The sequence below is a fragment of the Phyllobates terribilis genome, unplaced genomic scaffold (assembly GCF_046119375.1).
Source record: "Phyllobates terribilis strain yellow unplaced genomic scaffold, ASM4611937v1 Scaffold_2__4_contigs__length_985480577, whole genome shotgun sequence".
In the NCBI taxonomy this organism is placed as follows: Eukaryota; Metazoa; Chordata; class Amphibia; order Anura; family Dendrobatidae; genus Phyllobates; species Phyllobates terribilis.
This window is the reverse complement of record NW_027362762.1, coordinates 238311847-238335605: the sequence shown is the minus strand read 5'-3', so window position 1 is coordinate 238335605 and position 23759 is coordinate 238311847. Positions and strand designations below refer to the sequence as shown.

Genomic DNA, 23759 nt, shown 5'->3' with positions numbered 1-23759 from the left:
ATGTTTGTATTAAAGATCTGTTTTTTGGGATAACTTATCACTGGTTGATCCCAGAAGCCCAAACGTGGTACCATATTTTCTATTATGATTTTGCCTTCATTTAGAGACCACACATGATATAGTTGCTCCCTGGTTTGGCTTACAGCAATGAGAAAATATGCATATCGTTCCTTGGCTGTCCCTGCCACTAAAAATATAGATCCCATTATTATCGGAGTTATGGAACTTACAATATTCCGTATCTGTGCCGGCGAGACTATAGACTTCCTTTTGAAGCTCGGGAAGCAAGCTTCAACAGTTACACATAAATTACTGCAAGCCTGCGTCTAATCACCCGTGGGTGAAAGATGCCAGGGAGAAAGATGCTCGCATCTTAATTAGGGTCTAGCTTTACAAGTCATTTCTACTGTAGGTATAATTTGCAGAGGGACAAATGTTGGACTGTCTGCTCTCCTGTGACAAATGGGGAATTGGAGAGGCTGAGGGGGACTTCAGGGGAAGAAAGAAGGGATATATTCAATATTTCTGAATATTTTCCTGACATTTGGGATAAAAGCCAAACCAGAATCTCAATGTGCAGATCCTCATTAGTGCAAAGTGTGAATCTCATGTGTGATGATGTTCGACATCATTGAGCCTGTATATTGTGTGTGGTCTCAGGCAGGACCTTGGCTCTTCTGCCTGCTGAGCAGTCCGTGCTACAGATTTTAACCATCCTTTGGTGATGTTGGGGCCTCAGAATGGGGATCCTCACTGACCTGCTATACATGCTAGACTGTACCTAGACTTATGATTTAATTTTATTGAATTTTTTTAGATACTCTTTACCGTTAAACCAGATTAAAATAGGTAATTGAATGACCCATTCATACATATGCCCATGTAGATTGTATATGTGTGGATGTATTATGCTAAAACTGCTAATCAAAATCCATAAGGTTATTTTATTACATGCTGCACCCTATGGTACCAAGAGAAAATCAAAAAAGGTGAACAGAAAGTAAAACTTAATGTCGATGTCCTCGTCGTCCGATTTAAACAAGACCTTAATGTTAACCACTGATACACTATGCTGTCATTTGAAATTCATGACTTTACAGTAGCATTTGAGTTCTCATTCTGTGTCTGTTTAAGGGAATCTGTCACTGTTTTTACTACCTCCTCTAACAGCAGCATACTTTAGGGGCTGAGAACTTGATTCCAGCAATGTCACTTCGTTTACTGGCTGCAGCTGTTGTGATACATTCATTGTTGTATCTGTTGCAAATCTAGCAGTGCTCTGAATGCTCAGCCCTGTATAATCTCACCCACACCACTGACTGACAGCTTTCTGTGTACACTGTACATTGGTAGAAAGCTGCTAATCCGTAGTGGGGGCAGGGTTACACTGAGCTGTTGGCCAGGAGGCATAAGACACCTAGTTCTATAGTGATAATCTCCTGCTGATAAAACACTGATTTTATTGAAAAAGCACTCAGCCTGAGAAGTAACACATCACTAGAATTAGGGTCTCTAATCCCTACATTATGCCACTTGCAGATTACATAGCATAATTCCCTTTTGACAGATTCTCTTTAGGGTTTAATTAGTTACTTGCATGTAGCTGCAAAAGTAGAAACTAAATTGTTTTTACAAGTTCCAGTTTCTTCCAGAGAATAACGACCTTCACTGCCAAAACAAGCAAAAAAAATTATTAATTTCTATTTTAAATAGTGTTTTAAATGCAAATTTAAATTGATACTGCTTTTTATTGCTTTTTTTTTACTATTCTACCTTTTGTGCCGGGGAGGTCTTAGATCAATACAGATACAGCACAGGACTTCTGATATTCTTCTTTCTCTCTTACTTTGGCTTCTTGCTGTTGTTCTACAAAGCATACATTTTGAAAGACACTTGCTGTCTGCCCTCTGCTCACAATAATAATCTCACCATGTACTACTTGGCAGGGTAGTCATATTGTCCTAGATTTTGACATAGTAGGGGGAACCGGTGCCAGTGTAGCCTCAGACTAATGTAAATTAGATTTAAATTCACTTGTCGCTTCAAGAACACATATTACATTCTACCTAAGTATACAGAGTCTCACTTTCTACTGACTTTAATCACTATCCTGCTGCATTTTTGCCATTTTAATACTTCCCAGTGTCTTTTAAGGAGTTATATTTTCCTTCCTTTTTGATTGTGTTGTCTTAATCTCATCTCTATGTTCTTAAACCATTTGTTGTGCCAGTTCAGTAAGGAATGAGATATTTCAAAAGAATTAATCAATTTTTCCCGTGAGTGTTCATGCTGATAGCATCTAATTCCACTTGAATATCTTATCTTTTACACATAGTTTTGTTTCCTTTGGGCATATGTAATCTTTGAGGTTAAAACAAAATCTCATACACATACAAGAGCAATTCTTGTATTTATAATAGAAAGTAATACATATCTTGGCTCCCATCTCTGTCAGTATACCAAGAAAATAATTAGACTCCATAAACAAAGCAACACTTCATTGTTGCTGTATGGGGACGTGGTGGGCATTGTTAGGATTGGTCAAATATAGTGCGATTTTATATCAGATTACCAAAAAGGCTCCATATCTGGCCATCATCAGATAATCAGAAGTACTCATTTCTGATATTATAGAAATTTGATTAAGAACTTCCATTTCTCTCTAAAGACATTAAACACCGTATCACAGCATGCAAGAAAAACACTTGACTATTCTCTAATAGAAATTAAAAAATGTAATTACCCCTTTGACAGCTTTCTGCCATTTTAAAAGATAAAGTTTTTCACTATGTTTTTACTTATGCAAGACCTCTCCTCCTCCAGAAGAAAAGTTGCCTATAATGTGGCATTTACAGGCCTGGAAGTCGGTGTTAATAGAGGTAATAACCTGGACCGAAGCATTGATCTGTGGACTCATTTTTGTTATTTTGGACTCTTAGCATTCCAAAAAATTCTGTATTCCAATGGCTTTAACCCATTTTTGACATCCGCAGCACATGTACGGAACAGCAGGGAAACGAGATTCTACAAACCACTGTACATGTGCTACACCATGAGCCGCTGATGTCAGCTGTATGTTATAGCTGCAATCAATGCTAACTAGCCGTCTAACCCTTTAGAAGCTGCGATCAATAGTGACAGAAGCATCTAGATGGTTATTTGAGTCTGGGGGGTTACCTCTTTAACTCCATTGCAGTAAGAAATAATGGCCTTGGGGAATACCAGCTATGGTGGCCTGTTAGGCTCTACCTTAGCAAGTTCTAACATTGTCAACCTTGAGCAAGGTAGGTCTAACAGGCCTCTTGTCAGTGTTAAACATCATCCAAGTACTGCACTTTATTTCCCATTGAAGTAAAAAAATTAATTGTTGCTAAACTTTTAACCCTTCTAACATCCTAAAAAAAAACTGAAAAAAAATTGAAGGATGTTTGAAAAATGCCAACGTAAAGTATTTTGTGTTGTATGACTGTTATAGTTGCATAACATTTTTCAAATTTTTTTTTCTAAATTTTCATCTGATTTCTGATATTTGTATAAGTAAACACAAATCAACCTAAATTTACCACTATTATGAAGTTTCATGAAAAACATCTTTGGTCTCACTAGGTTTGGAAAAAGCATTCCAAAGTTATTATAGCAAAGTTATACATCAGATTTGAAAACTGGGACTCTCCGGGAACTCAAAACTGAGAGTAAGGTCAAAAGGGAACTATACATTTGCTAAATTAGCATTTATCAATAGCACAAGCACATATAAGAAACCTTGTAACATGTCTTATCAAAGAAATCAACTTTTTTCTCCACTTATGAGCCTCCATGCCCTCTGAACTCACCATCCACTCTGTGGAAACAATCAGCTCAAATCTGTCATGCTCTAGAGAAGAAAGACTGACAGCACACTCTGGTTATATCTCCTGCTAAACTCTATGGAGAGTAACAGAGGAAGGAATAAGAAGAAAGAGACACAGGCAGATTGTGCTGAGCTTTTTAACAAGACTTTTACCCCACCCCAAAGCTGGATTCACATCTACACTGCTCAGCATTGTTGTATAATTTTATCCCTGAAAAAACAGGGACCCACATAGTATAGAGACAACTGGATAGGGCACTGGTAATTCAGTATCGGACCTTAACCACAACAAAGCCTACTCAAAGATATAAGTATAACAAGAGGAAAACATGAGTATGATGGCATAATATAAATTTTATTAAAGAGTAATAATATTAGCATCATAATAGTACAAAATTCATGATGCAAAAAACGGGACATGGAATAAAATGAGTCAGGTCCAGTGACAGCGTGCCCAACCCAGAGGGGCCCCAGTGTATCCCATGAGAGTGGCAAAGAATATATTTATATATATATATATAAATTGCTGTCCTTTGATAGTCCCAAACAACCTTAATAGGGAATACAATTAACATAAGTATCAAGTGACAGAGGCAAGACCAACGGAAACTCTCCACAGAGCTGGGGGGCCCGAGAGGTAGGGCAGGGTGTCACATGGGGGCTGCAGACATGAGAGAACGCGCTGAGGGGCGAGGAGAATATAATAGATAGTCTTAATTATTACGAGTCCGGGTGGTGGAACCTCTGTGCTTCGGTGCAAGGAAGGACCAGAGGGGCGTGACTAAGTGCCTACAAGGCCCGACCAAGGTCACACGGCGGCTTAGTCAACTCCGTGAACCAGGGAGGAACCGGGTAGGTGGACCAGGTGCCCCTCTGGGACTGACCTTGTGTGACAGCAGGTGACTCCCATGGGTCAGATGCCAGGAACTGACCAGTACAGCAGATGAGAACGGCAGGAAGGCTGACGAGTGGACTGGGTAGATAAGCAGGCTGGTTCAGCAGATAGCCAGACGGGTGCTCCGGGTAGGCGAGCAGGCGGGCACGGCAGGTGCTTCGGGTAGATTGGCTGGCGGGCACTACCTTTAACAGGCCGGTGCTCCAGGTAGGCAGACTAGACTGGCGGGCACGGCAGGTTACAGACAGGTGCTCCAGGTAAGCAGGCTGGCGGGCATAACTGTAGACAGACTGGAGAACAGAACTGTTAGACTGGCTGGCAGGACTGACAGGCAGCGGGACCTGAGGGCTGGAGCAAGTGTTTAGCACACCGAACAACAACCTTGCACAGGCACCTCCATATTGGAGGAGGTGCCTAATATAGGGGAAGTCCTCCGGCCATTGGCTGGGGACTCTATAGGACGGCGCGCACGGCCAGGAAGCTGTGTGCAGAGCGTGCCACAGCAGCAGGAGAGCAGAAGGACGCTGGACCGTGGCGGTGAGGGGAATGGCGTCTCTGCCCGGCAGTTGCCCTATCTATATAAATGATGCTGCACACTGATAGTAAGTGGCAATCTCCCAAAGATTGTTAGGGAGCAGTGCAGTTTCATAGAGATAAAAATGCAAAGAATCTGATAATACTGCAATAATAATTGAAAGACTTACAGTTGAAGAGGGCCGTGTACTTCAGAGGGTGATAGTCCAAATAGTAGAGTTAGAAGTAGCTCATGGCTACTGGGCAATAACTGGTGTCCATCGGCTTGTTGCGGTCTGCCCATATAGGTCCTGTTGGTACTGGTGGTTCAGAGCGGAAGCGTCTTCCCGTGGAATAGTCCTCGGCAGCTCTGCACTGATGACTGCTCTGGCCGGAAGCGCAGCCGCGTGTGTGCAGAGTTGCTAGGAAGCGTATGGTCACGTGACGACATGGCCGAGGTGCGGAGTCTGGTGAGGCCAAAAAACAACCGACGCGTTTCGAAGGGATCTTCCTAATTCTTCAGAGTGCGGCTTCACCAGACACGCAGCCTTTAAATTGCTGGCCTGAGGTAGCCCAATGGAGCAGAATGGTGCAGACAAGCAAGCCCAAAGAGCCCCGTAGGAGCCATATAGAGAAACGTGAAAAGAGACACGGAAAAGAAAAGGGTCTAACTAAAAAGACAAATATTTAAAAGAGGCATGCACTTAAAGGGCACTAAAATGTTGGAAAGTGCAAAGTGTGTGTCAAAAAAGAGGTACAAACTGTCTGCCTGAGTAATAGTCCAATTTCTGCACAGATATTTTCTCAACAAAGATAATACAAATAATTTAAATAATTAAATAAGGTTATTTTGTATATTTAAAATGTGTATATGCACATTGCATCAACTGGTGCAATGGGTTTCATTTTTTTTTGTATTTATTTATGTAAAAAGCATACAGCTCAATTTCTTGATTCAAGCCTTTTGGGGCCAGACTGTCCAAAGTGAATATCCACTTGGACTCGACTCTGGACATTTGTTTTAAAAAGTCACCTCCTCTCCAGTTTTTCTTAACGACCTGGATACCGCAAAAAGAGACCCCATTGCATGACCGATTGTGATTGTCTGCAAAATGTCTGGATAACGGGTGCCCCCTAAACCCTTTGTTAATATTGTGTAAATGTTCCTTAATTCTCTGTTAGCTGTCTTTCAGTGCTGCCAATATACAATTTATTGCATGGACACTTGATAATATAGATGACCCCCAACTTGTGACTAGAGATTGCTTCCCTAATGAAAAAATGGTTAGTTCCACTCAAATCGGTGAAACTAGTTTGACAGCGTGATATTTTTATCAGACGTGACTTTCCCAGTAGTCAGGTATGCCACCAGGTGTCAGCTATGGTAACAGTCACATGATGCGAAAGGTGAATAGTCTTTCACTGTACTGGCTAGAAAGAATCCAATGTCCCTGACCTGGAGGAGTCCCAGGACATAATTTGGCACTGCCCAGCTCAGAGATGTTACAGTAAAAGGTAGTTTTGAAAATGTAAGTGTGCTAAATGGGGTTCCCAGGGAGCTGATAGTCTGTTTCTGCAAGTGACCAGGCATAATGATTTGTTGTGGGAACAAAGTAAAAGGACATTTAAAAAAGCGCCCCCTCAAGGCCCAAGAGGGAAAATCCAGGGCGTATAATCCGTCGGCTCAAGTGAAACAATTTAAGCCTGGGGATCGGGTATTTGTGTTAGTGTTCACAGGAGAGAGCAAGTTCATTACCCAGTGGCAGGGGCTCTATACAATGGTGGGAGAGGTCAACTATAAAGTACACCGACCAGGGAAAAGGAAGGCCTTTACGATGTATTATGTCAACCTGCTAAAACCCTGGAAGGGTAGGGGCCCACTCAAAACCCCTCTCTGGTTGGCCCGATCAGAAGCCAGAAACTTTGCCGCCTTCCAATCCTTCCAATAATCAGCACTGCCGAAAATCAGTATCCAAAAATAGGGGCAGGTTCTTCGAGTTACTAGGTCACCCTCGTGTCATCAAGCATGAGCCTCATGTTCGGGACAGTTCAAAGCCCTGTAGGCTGTGTGTGTTAGCAGATGGTGCCCAGCCCGCGGCTTTGGGCAGAGGGGGGGGGGGGGTGGTATGTGGCAAAGCCAGTTAAGTTATAGTTAAATCCTAGCTCTACAGGATCTGATTAGATCACCTGGCTAGCTCTGAATATAGCTAGGCTAGATGTTCTCTTTCGTAAGTTGGCTCAGGAAAGCTGACTAGACTGAATGTGTCCTAGAGTTGAAGAGAGAGGCAGGCCAGAATCCCTCTGCACAGGCCGAGTGCAGAGATCTGTAAGTATCAGTGGTTGCTATGGGCAATAGCTGTTTTGTTTGACTGGGCTGGGGTTAGCTCAGCTGTGTATGTGTATCCAGGGTCTGTTCTGTTTGAGTTTGTTTTGGCGCTGTGGAAAACAATAGAAACTGCATGTGTTTGGGCCAAAACTGCATTGCCTGTGTGAACGCTGCCTAATGCCTACCAGAGAAATGGAATTCCTACAATATATATATAGATAGATAGATAGATATGAGAGAGAGGCCGAGACTTTACCAGCATCCACTACACTGTTGCCCCTCATGTACTGTTTTGAGTGAAATAAAAAAGGGTCATCCAAAGTGCGGACAACGTATCACAGCATATTATTGTTATAAGCTACATTTCTTTATAAAATGACCCTTACATTTACATGATCTCACACCTATCTACATGTGCATACATTGTATGTAGCTGTCCTTGTTAAGCTCTGCCATTGAGGTTTTTACTTTGGCTATATGTTCTTGATGACTACATAGGAACATTCAATGATATGATGTGTATTGAGAACAGTGGCTTCTCACGTATTACATTGAAGTTAATAACGGCCATCTGTTGTGTAGATTACATAATGGATTACAATACACTATACAGGATGACCCTCATGACTGTGTGTGCTATAACTTATCTAAATCTGTAGTTGTCCTTGTGAAACACATAACAGATGTTATTAGATTTCAAATGAACTAGTTAATAACTGCAAAGTAGGAAAATAAAGTGTATATTAAATGTTTCTTCCCAAGTATAAAGCTATTATAAGGCTATGTGCCCACGATGCAGAGATGCTCCGGATTTTTTCCTGAGCGTTTCTGCATCTCCCTGGCAGACAAAAACGCATGCGGGACTGTACATGCGGATTGTACATGCGGATTGTACATGCGTTTTCCTGCCAGGGACATGCGGATGTGAAGCGTTCTTCACATGCATTTCTGCATGCGGGTTGACAAGCGCTTTCCAAGCGATTTTAGCATCACTTGGAAAGTGCTTGTCAACTTGGTCACACTATATAAATCCATGCAAACAGCATGGATTTACAGTGCCTACAAGTAGTATTCAACCCCCTGCAGATTTAGCTGGTTGACACATGCGGAATTAACTTGGCATTGTGACATTTGTACTGTAGATCAGCCTGGAAGTGGGAAATGCACTGCAGCAAATTTTTTTTTTTTTTTTAAAACGTTAAAAGTTAATTCAGAGTGTCATTTATTATTCAACCCCTCAAACCACAAGAATTCTGTTTGGTCCCCCTAAAGTATTAAGAAGTAGTTCAGGCACCAAGAATAATGAGCTTCACATGTGTGGATTAAAGATCTCTTTTGCCAGCCTTTTCTGACTATTTAAGACCCTCCCCAAACTTGTGAACAGCACTCAGACATGGTCAACATGGGAAAGACAAAGGAGCATTCCAAGGCCATCAGAGACAAGATCGTGGAGGGTCACAAGGCTGGCAAGGGGTACAAAACCCTTTCCAAGGAGTTGGGCCTACCTGTCTCCACTGTTGGGAGCATCATCCGTAAGTGGAAGGCTTATGGAACTCCTGTTAGCCTTCCACGGCCAGGACAGCCTTTGAAAGTGTCCTCCCGTGCCGAGGCCAGGCTTGTCCGAAGAGTCAAGGCTAACCCAAGGACAACAAGGAAGGAGCTCCGGGAAGATCTCATGGCAGTGGGGACATTGGTTTCAGTCAATACCATAAGTAACGTACTCCACCGCAATGGTCTCCGTTCCAGACGAGCCCGTAAGGTACCTTTACTTTCAAAGCGTCATGTCAAGGCTCGTCTACAGTTTGCTCATGATCACTTGGAGGACTCTGAGACCGACTGGTTCAAGGTTCTATGGTCTGATGAGACCAAGATCGAGATCTTTGGTGCCAACCACACACGTGACGTTTGGAGACTGGATGGCACTGCATACGACCCCAAGAATACCATCCCTACAGTCAAGCATGGTGGTGGCAGCATCATGCTGTGGGGCTGTTTCTCTGCCAAGGGGCCTGGCCATCTGGTCCGCATCCATGGGAAGATGGATAGCACGGCCTACCTGGAGATTTTGGCCAAGAACCTCCGCTCCTCCATCAAGGATCTTAAGATGGGTCGTAATTTCATCTTCCAACAAGACAACGACCCAAAGCACACAGCCAAGAAAACCAAGGCCTGGTTCAAGAGGGAAAAAGTCAAGGTGTTGGAGTGGCCTAGTCAGTCTCCTGACCTTAACCCAATTGAAAACTTGTGGAAGGAGCTCAAGAATAAAGTCCACATGAGACACCCAAAGAACCTAGATAACTTGGAGAAGATCTGCATGGAGGAGTGGGCCAAGATAACTCCACAGACCTGTGCTGGCCTGATCAGATCTTATAAAAGACGATTATTAGCTGTAATTGCAAACAAGGGTTATTCCACAAAATATTAAACATAGGGGTTGTATAATAATTGACCCACACTTTTATGTTTAAAATTTAATAAAATTCAACTGAGCAACATAACTTTTTGGTTTGTAAGATTTATGCTTCTGTTCATAAAACCTACTCTCGTTTGCAGTTTGAAGGCTCTAACTTATTTGCATCTTATCAAACCAGCTAAATCTGCAGGGGGTTGAATACTACTTGTAGGCACTGTACATAGTGTGACCGAGAGAATGTCAAAAAATAAAAATGTATACTTGCCCTCCGATGGCCCGCGCTGGCTTGCTTCACCGTCCCGGCTGCCGGCAGCGGTAGAGTGAAGGACCTGCCGAAGTCAGCGTCGCGTGACCCGTCACATGACTCTGACGTCAGCGCAGGTCCTTCATTCCATCGCGAACTGCTGCCAAGCAAGGAGGAGTGCAGCGCGGGCCGCCAGAAGGTAAGTATACATTTATTTTTTATTTTATTCTTTTTTTTTTTTTTACAGTTTTCAATGGTACCCAGTCCGGAGGAGAGTCTCCTCTTCTCTAGACTTGGGTACCATCCACACATTAGAACGCATGGAATGCGCATCTACATATACAGTGATGCGTAATCCATGCGATCTAATGCAAGTCAATGGCGGCGAAAACGCAGCGCTTCCGCAAAACAATTGGTAGTGCTGCGTTTTTTTCCGCAATGATAATCCGCAGCGGAAATGTCCGCAGCATGTGCACAGCACATGCGGATTATCATTGGGGAACATGGCAGGCCTTTTACCATGCTTTTTTTAAGCGTTTCTGCAGCGTTTTTGCCGCTGCGGAAATGCTTAAAAAAACGCATCGTGGGCACACAGCCTAAGATTTGAAAGTCTTCTCAGCATTAAACACTTTGTTACTTATGAGGATATTTTGGAGCAAGCCAAGTTTTAAATCAACAGTACAAGGGTAAGAAACTCTGTAATCCATCTCTTTAGCGAAAAATGCCTGTTTTCGCACGTATGAGTTACTTTGTCTCCACTAATCATTCGCTCTCAAAAACTGCTTAAATCTGTCTATAGATCTGTCTTTGGTGATGATTCGAATGACACCTTCTGCAATAAAATATGGAGGGCGTACGTTTTAAAGTTGCTAGTGAAGGGGAAAACTGCTATAAAGGCAAGATACAAGTCCCTAATTTGGCACAAATCTTGCTATCCCTCATGTACACACATTACAGATTATTTTGAATATTCACCTGAAGATCCCTTTAAAAGGAGATGGACACACTGCCCACATTCTTCCTTGAAGACATGTGTATTGTTGCAATGTGTAATAATCTGTATTGTTGGTGATGAAGCAGTGTTCTGCACAGCAACAGGTAGTTAACAGGAACATTTGGAGTTAACAATTGGGACTAGCCCAGAGTGGGAGGGGGTAAAGTGAAGGGACAGAGAGTTTCCTGGTAGTGAGTCAGAAAGCGCCCAGAGTGTGTAGTAAGAGGGCCTAAGGTCCTCTGTGGGCAGTGCTGCAGTTTGTGTGTGTCACCTAGTCGTGAAAGGAGACAGGTCCTGGGAGAGGACGCCTAGCAGTACGGCCCAGAGTTTACAACTCGTAAAGAGGACAGGACAGAGTACGTGGGACGAAGAGAGTGCCCCGGGCGGGAGTTCCAGAGCATCAGAAAAGAGAAAAGATAAGTACCTGCCATACTGGCACCATAGTTCCCTAGAGGGGAAAGAAGAATCGGAACCGTGGGTTGAGTGAAGTACTATTGATAGCTGGATTCTAGTATTGAGCTGGGTTGTGGTGCATTAGTGAGGAGCAGTGCAGATAGAGGGAAAAAAAGAGAGGAATTGAAACTGTGTAAGGAAGATGTTGCATATTGTGAGAGAAACGTTCATGAAGATCTGTGCCAGCAATCTCCTACATAAGATCTCTTCCCAGTTATCGTTGAGTAAAAAGTTTATTTTCAACTGGTGGTCTACCTCCTTGAACTGTCCAACACCAGGTGGTCACTGGTTAAATGCGGCCTGCCTAGGCGTAGTGCCCTCGCAGCACAAGTCCACACGCACAGCCAGGAATCCCACTTTCATGTAACATGCTGAAGCGTAAGAGACGAGCACCTTGCCCACGGCTACCGTCTACGTTGCACAGTCACACATTACAGCTATGCTTCAGGAGAAAGTGGCAGAAGAAAGAGAGAAAAATAGCGAGATTTCTATGTGTGTAGGTATTTACACAAGCAGCAGGTGGTTGAAGAAATTCTGTCCAGAAACAGACCCAAAATGTCTACATTTTCTGTATTATGATGGAACAGACAACGTCCAGTATTTATAGTGTGTGCAGTGGAAGAAAAGCCTGAATGTGACAACACAGACAGGCTGACAAGGAGCTCATAAACCGAAAGAAACCTGTTCGCTGCTAGACCTTTTCCCAATGCTTTATCATAGGGTACAGAGGCAGCAGTCACCCTGAGGTTCCCAGCATGGTGGAGAACGTCATCACCGGCCTGTGGGCAGTTCTCTGCCTGGGAAGACTACCGTGATAACTGTCCATACAAGGACCATTCCATCACTGGAGCTTCTTGAGTGGTGTTCAACAGATTATGTGCAATAATATCCGTGACCATACGTTATTGGCATCCGTATTTTTTGGGGCAGTTTGCATACATAAGTGTAGTCTACTTTGTTTTTTTGTGGGGGGTTTTTGTATAATGATGTATCCAAACTAGACGGAGGCCAAAAGGATGCTCTTTTGGCCTCTGTCTTGCAATACAAGTCTATGGACTCATTTAACATACATATGGGAAGCTTTCCTGGCATAGTTGCTAACCGTAGTGGGAAAAAGTGCTGTGAACAGGGCCTTTGCCTGTAGTAACACCCTCTCTGCTACGACTGGTGGGCAGAATACGGTCTGCTCTACACAATGGCATGCATTATACTGATGGTTGTACGTACCAGCTGCGAGAATCCAGGACTGCATTGCATATTCAGATTGCTTGTGGTTCTAAATTACAATAGGGCAAAGTTGATACAAACTGTGTTTATTCCTAGTACTGGGACTGAGTGGGTGCTGCGTCTCACGTCTTTGCTGGTCCTTGAACAATTGTGTCCTGCACTAAACATAACACACTGTGTATCCATTTTGCCTGGAGTGTTCCTTTAATATAGCTAGTTAGTGTTATTTTTCTGTGCTTTTTAGTTATCATTACTGTCTATTGAATAATTGTGCTGCCATTTGTCACAAAGTTCTTCTCCAACATTTGCATTACGGGGTCCTGAAATGATCATAAGAACCTGATGTTCTGATATAAAACCATTCATAAACAGCACAAATGTCACATATCTTATATTTTTTTTATTTGTTCAGTTGGGTGGTATAAGCATTGTTGTTTTTCCATCTGTATACATATGTGGAAGTTTTAGTGTTTTTCTTTCTTCATAAGACATAAAACTATCCGCCTGCAGCATTGCCCACGTTGGAGCCTTTACTGCTATTCCCACATGTTACTGCAGCACAAAGCTGTTTGCTATTCAGGAAACAAAGAGATTGACTAGGAATATCTCTCAGGCTGATTCCTGGGGATACAAGTCTTTCAAGTCCAGGAAAGCTCTAGCGCAGAGAAGAACCCACCCGTCAGCTTTGTTAACTCCGTTTTTACATAGCTGAAATCACAAAAAAGTGCAAGCGCTCAATATGGTTGACCAAGCAGACGTGTGAGTAGTTTGTGCGGATCACCCACCAACCTTTTCCCCTGTGCTGTCAAGAATTGTTGACGCGTAAGTAAAGCTGGAAGAATATAAATCCATAGTCAGGAAAGTTCCGCAGCTCTTTCTATTAGGAGAATCCTCGCTAGGAACATCTTGGCTGTTGAAGTGGAGGAATTTTCTTGAGATCAGAATGTTAGGTGCAGAAATGAATAATTCATTTAACACATTAGACTAGGTGGGGCCAGTAGTGAATAAATGAATCAAGCTGTCTATGGCTATAGCTTTCAAAATTCTACAATTTCTATTAAGGGAATGTATCTTTAGATGAGTTCGTATTCGGTGGAGCCGTGTGAAAAATAGTGGCAGAGTGCATACTTTGTTAAGGAGATCCATACATATGTATATGGCTCTTTTACATTGGCAGTCAGATGTGTCAAGATGCAATCTAGGTTTAAAAATGTCTCTAGCTATTAGATGTGAAATGAAAGGTGTCGTATGAATATTTACATACCTGAGCACAGAATATGTTTTAGCCATGTTTTCATTAATATGCTGAAACATTAAGTAAGTGTTCAGATGGAAGGAGTACGAGGGGTGACATATTCCAGGGGGAGCTTCTGTCACATTTTCAGTCTGCCGGCATACTTTAATCCCCATCTCAAGGTGATGTCATTGGATATTGTCACTTCTTGCCAAGAACAAAAAAAAATCGGTTACTAAAAATATTCCTGTTTTTACCATGCTGTACTGTATAATAAATTAACTTTTTTTTTCATTAAAAGGTACTTGCATATTTAGTGCAGGATTTTTAGAGCAGTTTTTTTTCTAAATTAATGTTTACCCAAACTATTGTATGCGTGTCCGTGCCAAAAAGTATGGCTCATAACGACATTATACAAATATCTTTCCTCTGCTTTAAATTTACCACGTGCTGCCAAGATTTCCTTGATCTAACAGGTCACCGAGCTCTGAGACTTGTTCTAATTAAAGTTTCACAGTTTTACTTAATAGGGGATGCAGGATTGTGCACGTATTAGTTTAGAATATACTTGCACCATACACTAAAAGCAGCAGTCCATGATTCAATTCTAGCTGTAAATTTGCGTAAATATTTCCCAATGTGTTATCACTATTATGTCTTCACTAGGAAGCATGAAAGCTGACCTGTCACCAGATTTCTCAGTAAAAACTGTGTACAGTATTATATAGATCTCTTAAAAGGGATCCGTCATTTCCAGAAATGCTATTCACATGCAGATATAGTGGTAATCTGTAGGTAAATAACATTTAAATCCTGTGTGGCTGCCTTACTGGAGTAGCGGCTGCAGGAAGAAAATAAAGTTATATTCTCTGTGCAGCCGCTGGCTTCCAGTCATTGAGGCAGTCGCTGCTCGCTATATGGTAAATGTGCTGTAATCACTACATTGATTGACAGTCTGCTCTCCAGCATGTATGTTCAGCGTGTGTGTGCGGAACAGACGGTCAGTCAATGTGCCAGGGAGTGATTACACCCGCATTTACTGTGTAGTGAGCGGTGACTGTGTATCACCCCTGCGCCCCGATGACTGGAAATAAGCAGCTGAAGGTAGAACATAACTTAATTTTCTCCCTGTAGCAGCTGTTACAGTAAAGCAAGCAGGCCTATATCAGCAGCGACAAGTTCACTTTAAAAACAGATTAGACTGGTGTACTTACTTTAAAAATCAGTCAGAGTGGCTGTATAAATCTGGTATTATGCTGAGCATCTTAAAATAAAATAGCTCATCAGTCCAAATATATTCAACCTCTGAGAGTTGCAGCTTGTACTGAGATCTCAACAGCAGGAGATATGTAACGCCCTGCTGTGCATGGAGTCACAGACCAAAGGGGGGTGCATTTCAGGTTTTCTCCACAAGAGGCCCTAAGAGCATACACACACCTCCACCCTACCTCAGAACCACCAGAGGGAGCCCTTTAGTGAATATATAAAGGAGGGTGGAGGCAGGAAGAGAGGGAGTTCAGTCAGTTGTCTAAGGAGTGAGTCCAGTCTGGAGTCTCTGCTGAGACACAGAAGGTTAGTGACTCAGCAGGTTTCTGCTGAGAGGAGTTGTTTGGAGTCTGCTGCAAGCAGCTCAGAGAGAGACAGCTAGGAGCGTTGCCGAAGCTCAAAAGAGTGGCAGAAGAGGCAGCCAGCTTACTGCCAGTGTGTATAGCCTAGTGAGGGCCCAGAGTAGGCCGAAGGCTAGTGGAACAGTAGCATCGGGGACCGAGGAGCTTCATAAGCTCACCCCAGAAATATACCGGACACCGGCTCCGAGTCTGCAGAGCAGTATACCCTCTGTGGAAAACAACCAGATCTTTCCTGGAAGACTTCAGGTCTCAGGATAGCCCAGGAGCTGACACGTAACAGGACCAGGAGGCTCCTGTGGGGAGCTACCCCATCATAGCTGCCGTAACACCGGCCTCAGTGGACTGCCGCAGCGCTGGTGGTCCTCACCAGACACCACAGGTGGCGTCACGAACTTTCATTCTCCATTTAACCCCTTTTTTTTTAAGAGAGACCCCAGGGCCCGGGAGCCGACCACCGTGACATCCCCCAAGGCCAGGCATTAAGGCCCGGGCGCCGAGTAGTCCCCATCCCCTGGGTGCCACATCTCTCTAACTGGCGTCGAACAGGATTGCGTGCCCGCGGCAACAGAAGGAGTTGTGCCCGTTGCCACCGGGTACTGTGCGCCTTAAGAAACTGTAACTCACAGTGGTGAAGCTTTTCCCGCCATTTTCTGGAGTTTCCCGCCATTGGCCGCCATCTTTCCGGTCGCCATGCGAGAAGAAGGGCGTAACCGCGGGAAAACTAGAGGGCGTAACCGCTGAAAGCGCGCAAAGTCGAGGACACGCCCCACGCACTGACGCAGCGTCAGGTCCTGGCAGGAAGCCCAAGCGAACGCTCTGACGTGGAACGTAAGCGATGCAAGATCCTATCAGAAGACCTCCGCCTGCGGAGCTGCGGCCTACAGAAGGAAGGTAGGCCACGGTTCACTAGGGGGGCGCCAAGATGTTGCAGCAACAGCCCGACGTCGCTGACCAGGCTGACAGCCCCGATGATGCGCCCGCAGCCGCCGCCGCGCAAGACGGAGCAGCCGCCCCATTACCAGGGCCTGTAGCCCCTATTGTACCATTGACTTTACCGTACATGCCTGGAGCAAAGTGGCTCCCCCAGTACAACGGCAAGCCGGACACCCTGTCCGGATTCAAGCGCAAAATATGCAGCATCCTGGACATGTATTCTATTACCGGCAAACAAAGAGCTGCAGTAGTTGTGGGACAATTGACTGGTGCTGCGGAGAGAGAAGTAGAGACTTGGTCGGCTGCAGACCAGGAATCAGTGTCCACAATTTTCAAAAAGTTACAGACTGCCTTTGAGGACCGCACTGAGGCAGACCTCCGGATGAGGTTCTACCAATGCTCTCAGAAGCCGGAGGACAGCGTTCGGGACTATGCCTGCCGTTTACAGGTGGCCCTGCGAGCTCTAAAACAGGTTAGTCCAATTAGCATAACCAATGAGAGTAAAATGCTAAAAGAACAATTTGTCCGGGGGCTGAGGTCCCAAGCGGAGAGCAGGACTGTGCGTTGGTGGTCCTTGGACCATCCAGATGCTACCTTCGACAGCCTTAAGGACATGGCTATCAAGGGACTGCAACCCCTGGAGACAGCAGATACGTCTATCCAGCGTTACCAGGGTGGGGCCTCTCCAACGCCAGCAGCACCCACCTTTTCCCCGCAGGCTGCTGAAGCCAAAGTGCAGGCAGCGCCCCCTACTGAGCTGGACTGTCTGCGCTCAGAAGTGCCCCAGCTGACCAAAAACCTGGCCACTGTGATGAGTGCCCTGCAACTACGGACTGAGCCAGAGACGGAAGGAAAGATCCTGGTAGCCGACTGCCCTGAGGATGTCCCCTGGATGAACTGGAGGAGAAGGAGGACGTCGCCACCCCGGAGGAGGACATCGCCACCCCGGAGGAGGACAACGCCACCCCCTGGAAGGACCAACAACCAGTGCCATCCTCACCAAGAGTTCGTCTGCCACCGCTGCCAGAAGTCAGGTCACACAGTGCACCAGTGTCCTTTAAACGAGCAAACCCTGGGTCCGAGGGCCAGCACCCAGGAATACACTCAGCAGGCCCCTCAGACTGGCACCGCAGGTTCGTGGGAGGAAGACCTTTCCTATCCATCATACTTGACGGCATTGCGATACCTGCCCTGCTGGACACCGGATTCCAGGTAACAATCATACCTGATATCCTCTATAGCAAATACTGGTCCATGGACAGTCTCCAACCCCCAAACCCAGACTTTTCAGTATATGCCTCTAACGGCCTCCCTCTTGACCTACTCGGGGTTAAGAATGTAGCAGTAAAAGTGGGGAGAGTGGAGTTAAAGGACCAGGGACTCATTGTAGTGAAGACTGTCAATGAGGAAAATGGACTGAATATGGTACTAGGCACTAACATTGTTGGTAACTGTTTGGAGGAGGTTGTGTTTTTACTCCAACAGCTCGCTGACGTTGCCAGACCAGGGCAGAGGAGAGCGATCCAGAAGGAGATCCGAGCCCTGACGTACCAGCAGAAAGCGAAGCTGACCGGTGGTGAGATTGGTAACGTGCGGGTAACTGACCCGATACCCATTGTAATTCCCCCAATGAGTGAAATGCTTATCTGGTGTAGAGCAGCAATAGGTCTTAAAGGACAGAGCTACCAGGCGGTAGTAGAACCCCTTAGCTCAGAGCACAGACCTACACTCTTAACCGCCAGGGGGGTAGTAGATGTACGCAATGGGAGGGTGCCTGTCCATCTTCTTAACTATGGGGAAGACGAGGTTAAATTACCACGTTATGCCACTATTGCCAAACTCTACACTGTAAATAATAACTCTATTCACACGGCGGAGTCCTTAACCTCCCCAGACCAAGTGGAGGATAATGACCCTACAACACAGGAGGGACAGACACCACTCCTGCCCACCAGAAACAGGGAGTACACCGGGTGGTTCAGGAATACAAGCAGGTATTCTGCAAACACCCGCTTGACTTTGGGAGGATTAAGGGGGTACAACATCACATCCCCACAGGCAACCATCCCCCCATCAAGGAACGGTACAGGCCTATACCTCCAGCACACTACCAGAAAGCCAAGGAGATGTTGCATGACATGAAGAAGGCAGGGGTAGTAAGGGATAGTTGTAGTCCCTGGGCAGCTCCCCTAGTTCTAGTCAGGAAGAAGGATGGAAGCATGAGAATGTGCGTAGATTACCGTCAAGTAAATCGCATTACACATAAAGATGCATACCCTTTACCATGTATTGAGGAATCCCTGGCTGCCTTGAAGTCTGCAAATTACTTTTCCACCCTTGACCTCTCTAGTGGGTACTGGCAAGTAGCTGTGGCTGAGGAGGATCGGGAGAAGACGGCCTTCACCACCCCGATGGGACTCTGCGAGTTCAACAGTATGCCGTTTGGACTCTGCAATGCCCCCGGAACTTTCCAGAGATTGATGGAGTGCTGCCTGGGACACCGCAACTTCGAGACTGTGTTATTATACCTGGATGACGTGATTGTGTACTCCAAGACGTATGAGGACCACTTGAAGCACCTGGCGGAGGTATTTGAGTCACTGTCCCAGTATGGGATGAAGTTGAAGCCCTCCAAGTGCCACCTGCTCAAGAAGAAGGTACAGTACCTGGGACACATTGTCAGTCCAGAAGGGGTAGCCCCAGACCCGGAGAAGGTCACTGCCATCCAGAAATGGCCGGAGCCGAAGAACCTCAAGGAGGTGCGTCAGTTCCTGGGACTGATAGGATAGTACCGGAGGTTTGTAAAATATTACACCAAGAGAGCAGTACCTCTGCAAGACCTCCTGGTAGGACAGTCCCCCAAGGGCAGAAATCCCCCGTTCCACTGGGGTAAAGAACAGGCTGAATCATTTCAAGAAATGAAGGAGATCCTGACAGGTGATGAGATCCTAGCCTACCCTGACTACAGCCAACCGTTCCTGCTGTATACTGATGCCAGCAATGAAGGATTGGGAGCTGTCCTTAGTCAGAAGCAGAATGGCCAGGAGAAAGTCATCGCGTATGCAAGCAGGAAGCTCCGCCCGACCGAGAGGAACCAGAGAACTATAGCAGCTTCAAGTTGGAGTTTCTGGCCTTGGTCTGGGCCATTACAGAACGGTTCAAGCACTACCTAGCCTCCAGCAAGTTCACTGCCTACACTGACAATAACCCCTTAACTCATCTTGAAACAGCCAAGCTGGGAGCCACGGAACAACGATGGATGGCTCGGCTGTCAAACTACCAATTCACCATAAAGTACCGGGCGGGCCGCAAGAACGCCAACGCCGATGCCCTGTCCAGGATGCCTCACCAGTCAGTCACAGAAGAAGAAGTGGATGACCTGGAAGAGGTTGAACTACCTGCCTTCCACCGGAATGGGATGACCCACGAGCTACGAGCCTCCAGGAGGCAACGCGGTAAGACGTTAAACCCCTTGCCTCACCACAGCTGGAAAGAGACCCAGGACAGCGACCCGGTTGTCAGCCGTATCAAGGAACTGATAACCCAAGAAGGTTCCTCCCTGGAGAAGGATGCGTCTCTCCAAGCAAAGCAGCTGTGGAATGAGAGAAGCCGGCTGTTTATCTACCGTGAGAAGTTGTGCCGGAGGTACGTGAATCCCAAAACCCACGAGATGGTGTGGCAGATAGTGGTCCCCAAGACGGACATCCAGATGGTGTTGGAGGCCTACCACGATCAAGCGGGGCACTTTGGCTGGAAAAAGCTAGAGACCCTGTTGAAGTGCCGATTCTACTGGGTGGGGATGCGCAGCTCCATTGAGAGGTGGTGCAGAGACTGTGGACCCTGTGGCCTCAGAAGAAGAGACTACAGCAGCCAGAAGGCACCTCTGCAACCCATCAAGACTACTCGCCCTTTGGAGATCGTGGCCCTGGACCATGTCAAGTTGTCACCTAGTCGGTCAGGATACTCCTATGCCCTGACCATGGTGGATCACTACTCCAGGTTCCTGGTGGTCGCCCCTGTCAAAGACCTGACAGCAGAGACAGCAGCCAAGACGTTTCAAGCGTACTTCTGCAGACCCCATGGATACCCTGAGAAGGTACTGACTGACCAAGGCCCGGCCTTTGAGGCTGAATTGTTCAAAGAGTTCTGCCATCTGTACGGGTGTAAAAAGATCAGGACTACACCGTACCACCCCCAAACTAACGGTCTCTGTGAAAAGATGAACAACATCATTATCGATCTACTGAAGACCATACCACTAGAAGAGAGAAACCAGTGGCCAGACCTACTACCTGACTTAGTGGATCTGTATAATCACATACCAGTAAGCTCCACCAATTGCACTCCGGCATATCTAATGCGGGCAAGACCTGGGAAGTTGCCCATGGACCTGGAGCTTGGTGTGGTAGAACCTGAAGCTGATGCGACCACTGAGGACTGGGACACAGCCAGACAGGAGCAGTACAGAAGAGTACAAGCCTGTGTCGAAGACAGTCTCACTCGGGTGAGGGATAAACTAGAGGCGCAATACAACAGAAGTGCACCAGCAGAACCCTTCACACCAGGAGAAGTGGTATTGAAAAGGAAGCGGAGGAACCACAAGCTTGATGACCAGTGGGAGAGAGAACCCTACACTGTGTTGAATTCAAGGTTTGACAACAGGAAGACGTGTTTGATCAGCAAAGATGGAGGGAGAACCACTGCAACAGTATCTCGGGACCATCTAAAGTTGTGTCCGGATCTGCTAAAACCCCAAGAAGTGGTGCCCCTCATCATCCAAGAGGAACCTGAAGAAGCAGTAATCCATACTGACTTAGGTGACTTCCCGGCAGATTGGCCTCAAATAGGAGGAGCGGTGATCGTCCCAGTACTCCACTTCTTCCAGGAACCAGAAAACTCTACAGCAAGTTGGACCTGTAAGTGCTGCTGAAGAGCCAGCTCAAGAAGGATCTCCGGCTGGAGCAGAGCAAGAAGGCCCAGCCAATGGTACACTTACCAGTCCCATAGAGAGGTTAAGGCAATTTTACAACTTACCCACACGAAGGGCAGACAGGGTAACTGATGATACAGACATTGATACCCCGCAGACCACTGCATTACGCAGATCAGTACGCAGCACGAGAGGTAAACCCCCTGCTAGGTACATTGAATAAAATAGTACAATTTCTGAGAATGTAGATAGTTACCCCTGAGGTATTATGTATTATACTACGTATTGTATTAATGTGTGTAACTTATATTTCTTCCCTTTGAATGGACAATTCAAGTGATATGGACACTTTAACCCTAACCTGTTTATTCCTTATATATGAACTCTGAGGCTGAGGACTTTGTGCAGCCCAAAGATTTTCTTTGTAAATATTTGCACTCTCTGGAGTGCCCCTTTGAGCAACCTCTCCGGAAGAGACTTGGACTTTCTGGTTGCTCACTGCCTACTGCTTTTGCAATGTATATATATATTTTTATTCATGTTTTGTTATGCAACGTTCAAGTGTTCTAACCTCCCATAAAGGGAAGCTTGTTATTTCTATTGTTTACAAAATGTGCTTCAGCCCGGGAGTGCTGACTTTAACTAGGGGGGAATGTGACGCCCTGCTGTGCATGGAGTCACAGACCAAAGGGGGGTGCATTTCAGGTTTTCTCCACAAGAGGCCCTCAGAGCATACACACACCTCCACCCTACCTCAGAACCACCAGAGGGAGCCCTTTCGGGAATATATAAAGGAGGGTGGAGGCAGGAAGAGAGAGAGTTCAGTCAGTTGTCTAAGGAGTGAGTCCAGTCAGGAGTCTCTGCTGAGACACAGAAGGTTAGTGACTCAGCAGGTTTCTGCTGAGAGGAGTTGTTTGAAGTCTGCTGCAAGCAGCTCAGAGAGAGACAGCTAGGAGCGTTGCCGATGCTCTAAAGAGCGGCAGAAGAGGCAGCCAGCTTACTGCCAGTGTGTATAGCCTAGTGAGGGCCCAGAGTAGGCCGAAGGCTAGTGGAACAGTAACATCGGGGACCGAGGAGCTTCATAAGCTCACCCCAGAAATATACCGGACACCGGCTCCGAGTCTGCAGAGCAGTATACCCTCTGTGGAAAACAACCAGATCTTTCCTGGAAGACTTCAGGTCTCAGGATAGCCCAGGAGCTGACACGTAACAGGACCAGGAGGCACGGAGGCTCCGCCATACAAGGAGCGTGCTCTTCAGCAAAAGGCCCTAACACCAGGTCAGCCGGCGCAACACAAGGACTAAGTTAGGCCTAGTTTCAGACAGGCCATAAACTACACAAGCGGCAAGGATACAGGAAGCCCTATACCTGCTCACTGGGGAGAGACCTGCAGTGCACCCCTCACCCTACAGTGCTCCGGGCGGTACCGCAACTCCACCAGTAAAAAGGTACTGAAGCCAAACGTGAGTGTGTCTCCCATTTTTCCTTGGACCCGGCTGGGTCACCGCCATATAGTGCACCTTACTGAACACCGCTGCCCTGAGGCCTAGCTCCACCTGTGGGGAGCTACCCCATCATAGCTGCCGTAACACCGGCTTCAGTGGACTGCCGCAGCGCTGGTGGTCCTCACCAGACACCACAGGTGGCGTCACGAACTTTCATTTTCCATTTAACACCTTTTTTTTAAGAGAGACCCCAGGGTACGGGCCCGGGAGCCGACCACCGCGACATCCGCCAAGGCCAGGCATTAAGGCCCGGGCGCCGAGTAGTCCCCATCCCCTGGGTGCCACAGATACACTAAGGAGCTAACAATCAGGCTAGGTGGGCAGAGACTGAGTTAAACTTTCATAAAGGATTATAGAGCCATTCTGACATGGGATGTCAAGGTAAAAACAGCACCATCAGTTTTAAGATTAGTGATGAGTGATGCCTGTTTGTTAGGCAATCCCTACATGTGTCACAGCTGTGTAACAGCTGCGACACATGCAGCCGTGGCAGCTGAAACTGAAATGCCGAGCACGCTGAAACTACTCGGCGAGTACCCGAGCGTGCTCGTTTAAAGGGTTAAACGAGCACGCTCTCTCATCACTATTTAAGATCTGTTTAATAGTGTATACA

General features: G+C 46.0%; 1 protein-coding gene and 1 long non-coding RNA gene across 5 annotated transcripts in view; one reads left to right on the top strand and one right to left on the bottom strand.

Annotated features, from left to right (window-relative positions):
- DIAPH3 (diaphanous related formin 3) overlaps positions 1 to 23759 on the top strand; it is an 801864-nt gene that overhangs the window by 615199 nt on the left and 162906 nt on the right. The gene's annotated exons all lie outside the window — the stretch shown is intronic.
- LOC141204556 (uncharacterized) overlaps positions 14078 to 23759 on the bottom strand; it is a 35642-nt gene continuing 25960 nt past the window's right edge. Inside the window, exon 3 of the long non-coding RNA XR_012275422.1 lies at positions 14078 to 14356. This is a non-coding gene — a long non-coding RNA (uncharacterized lncRNA). The remainder of the gene's footprint in view (positions 14357 to 23759) is intronic.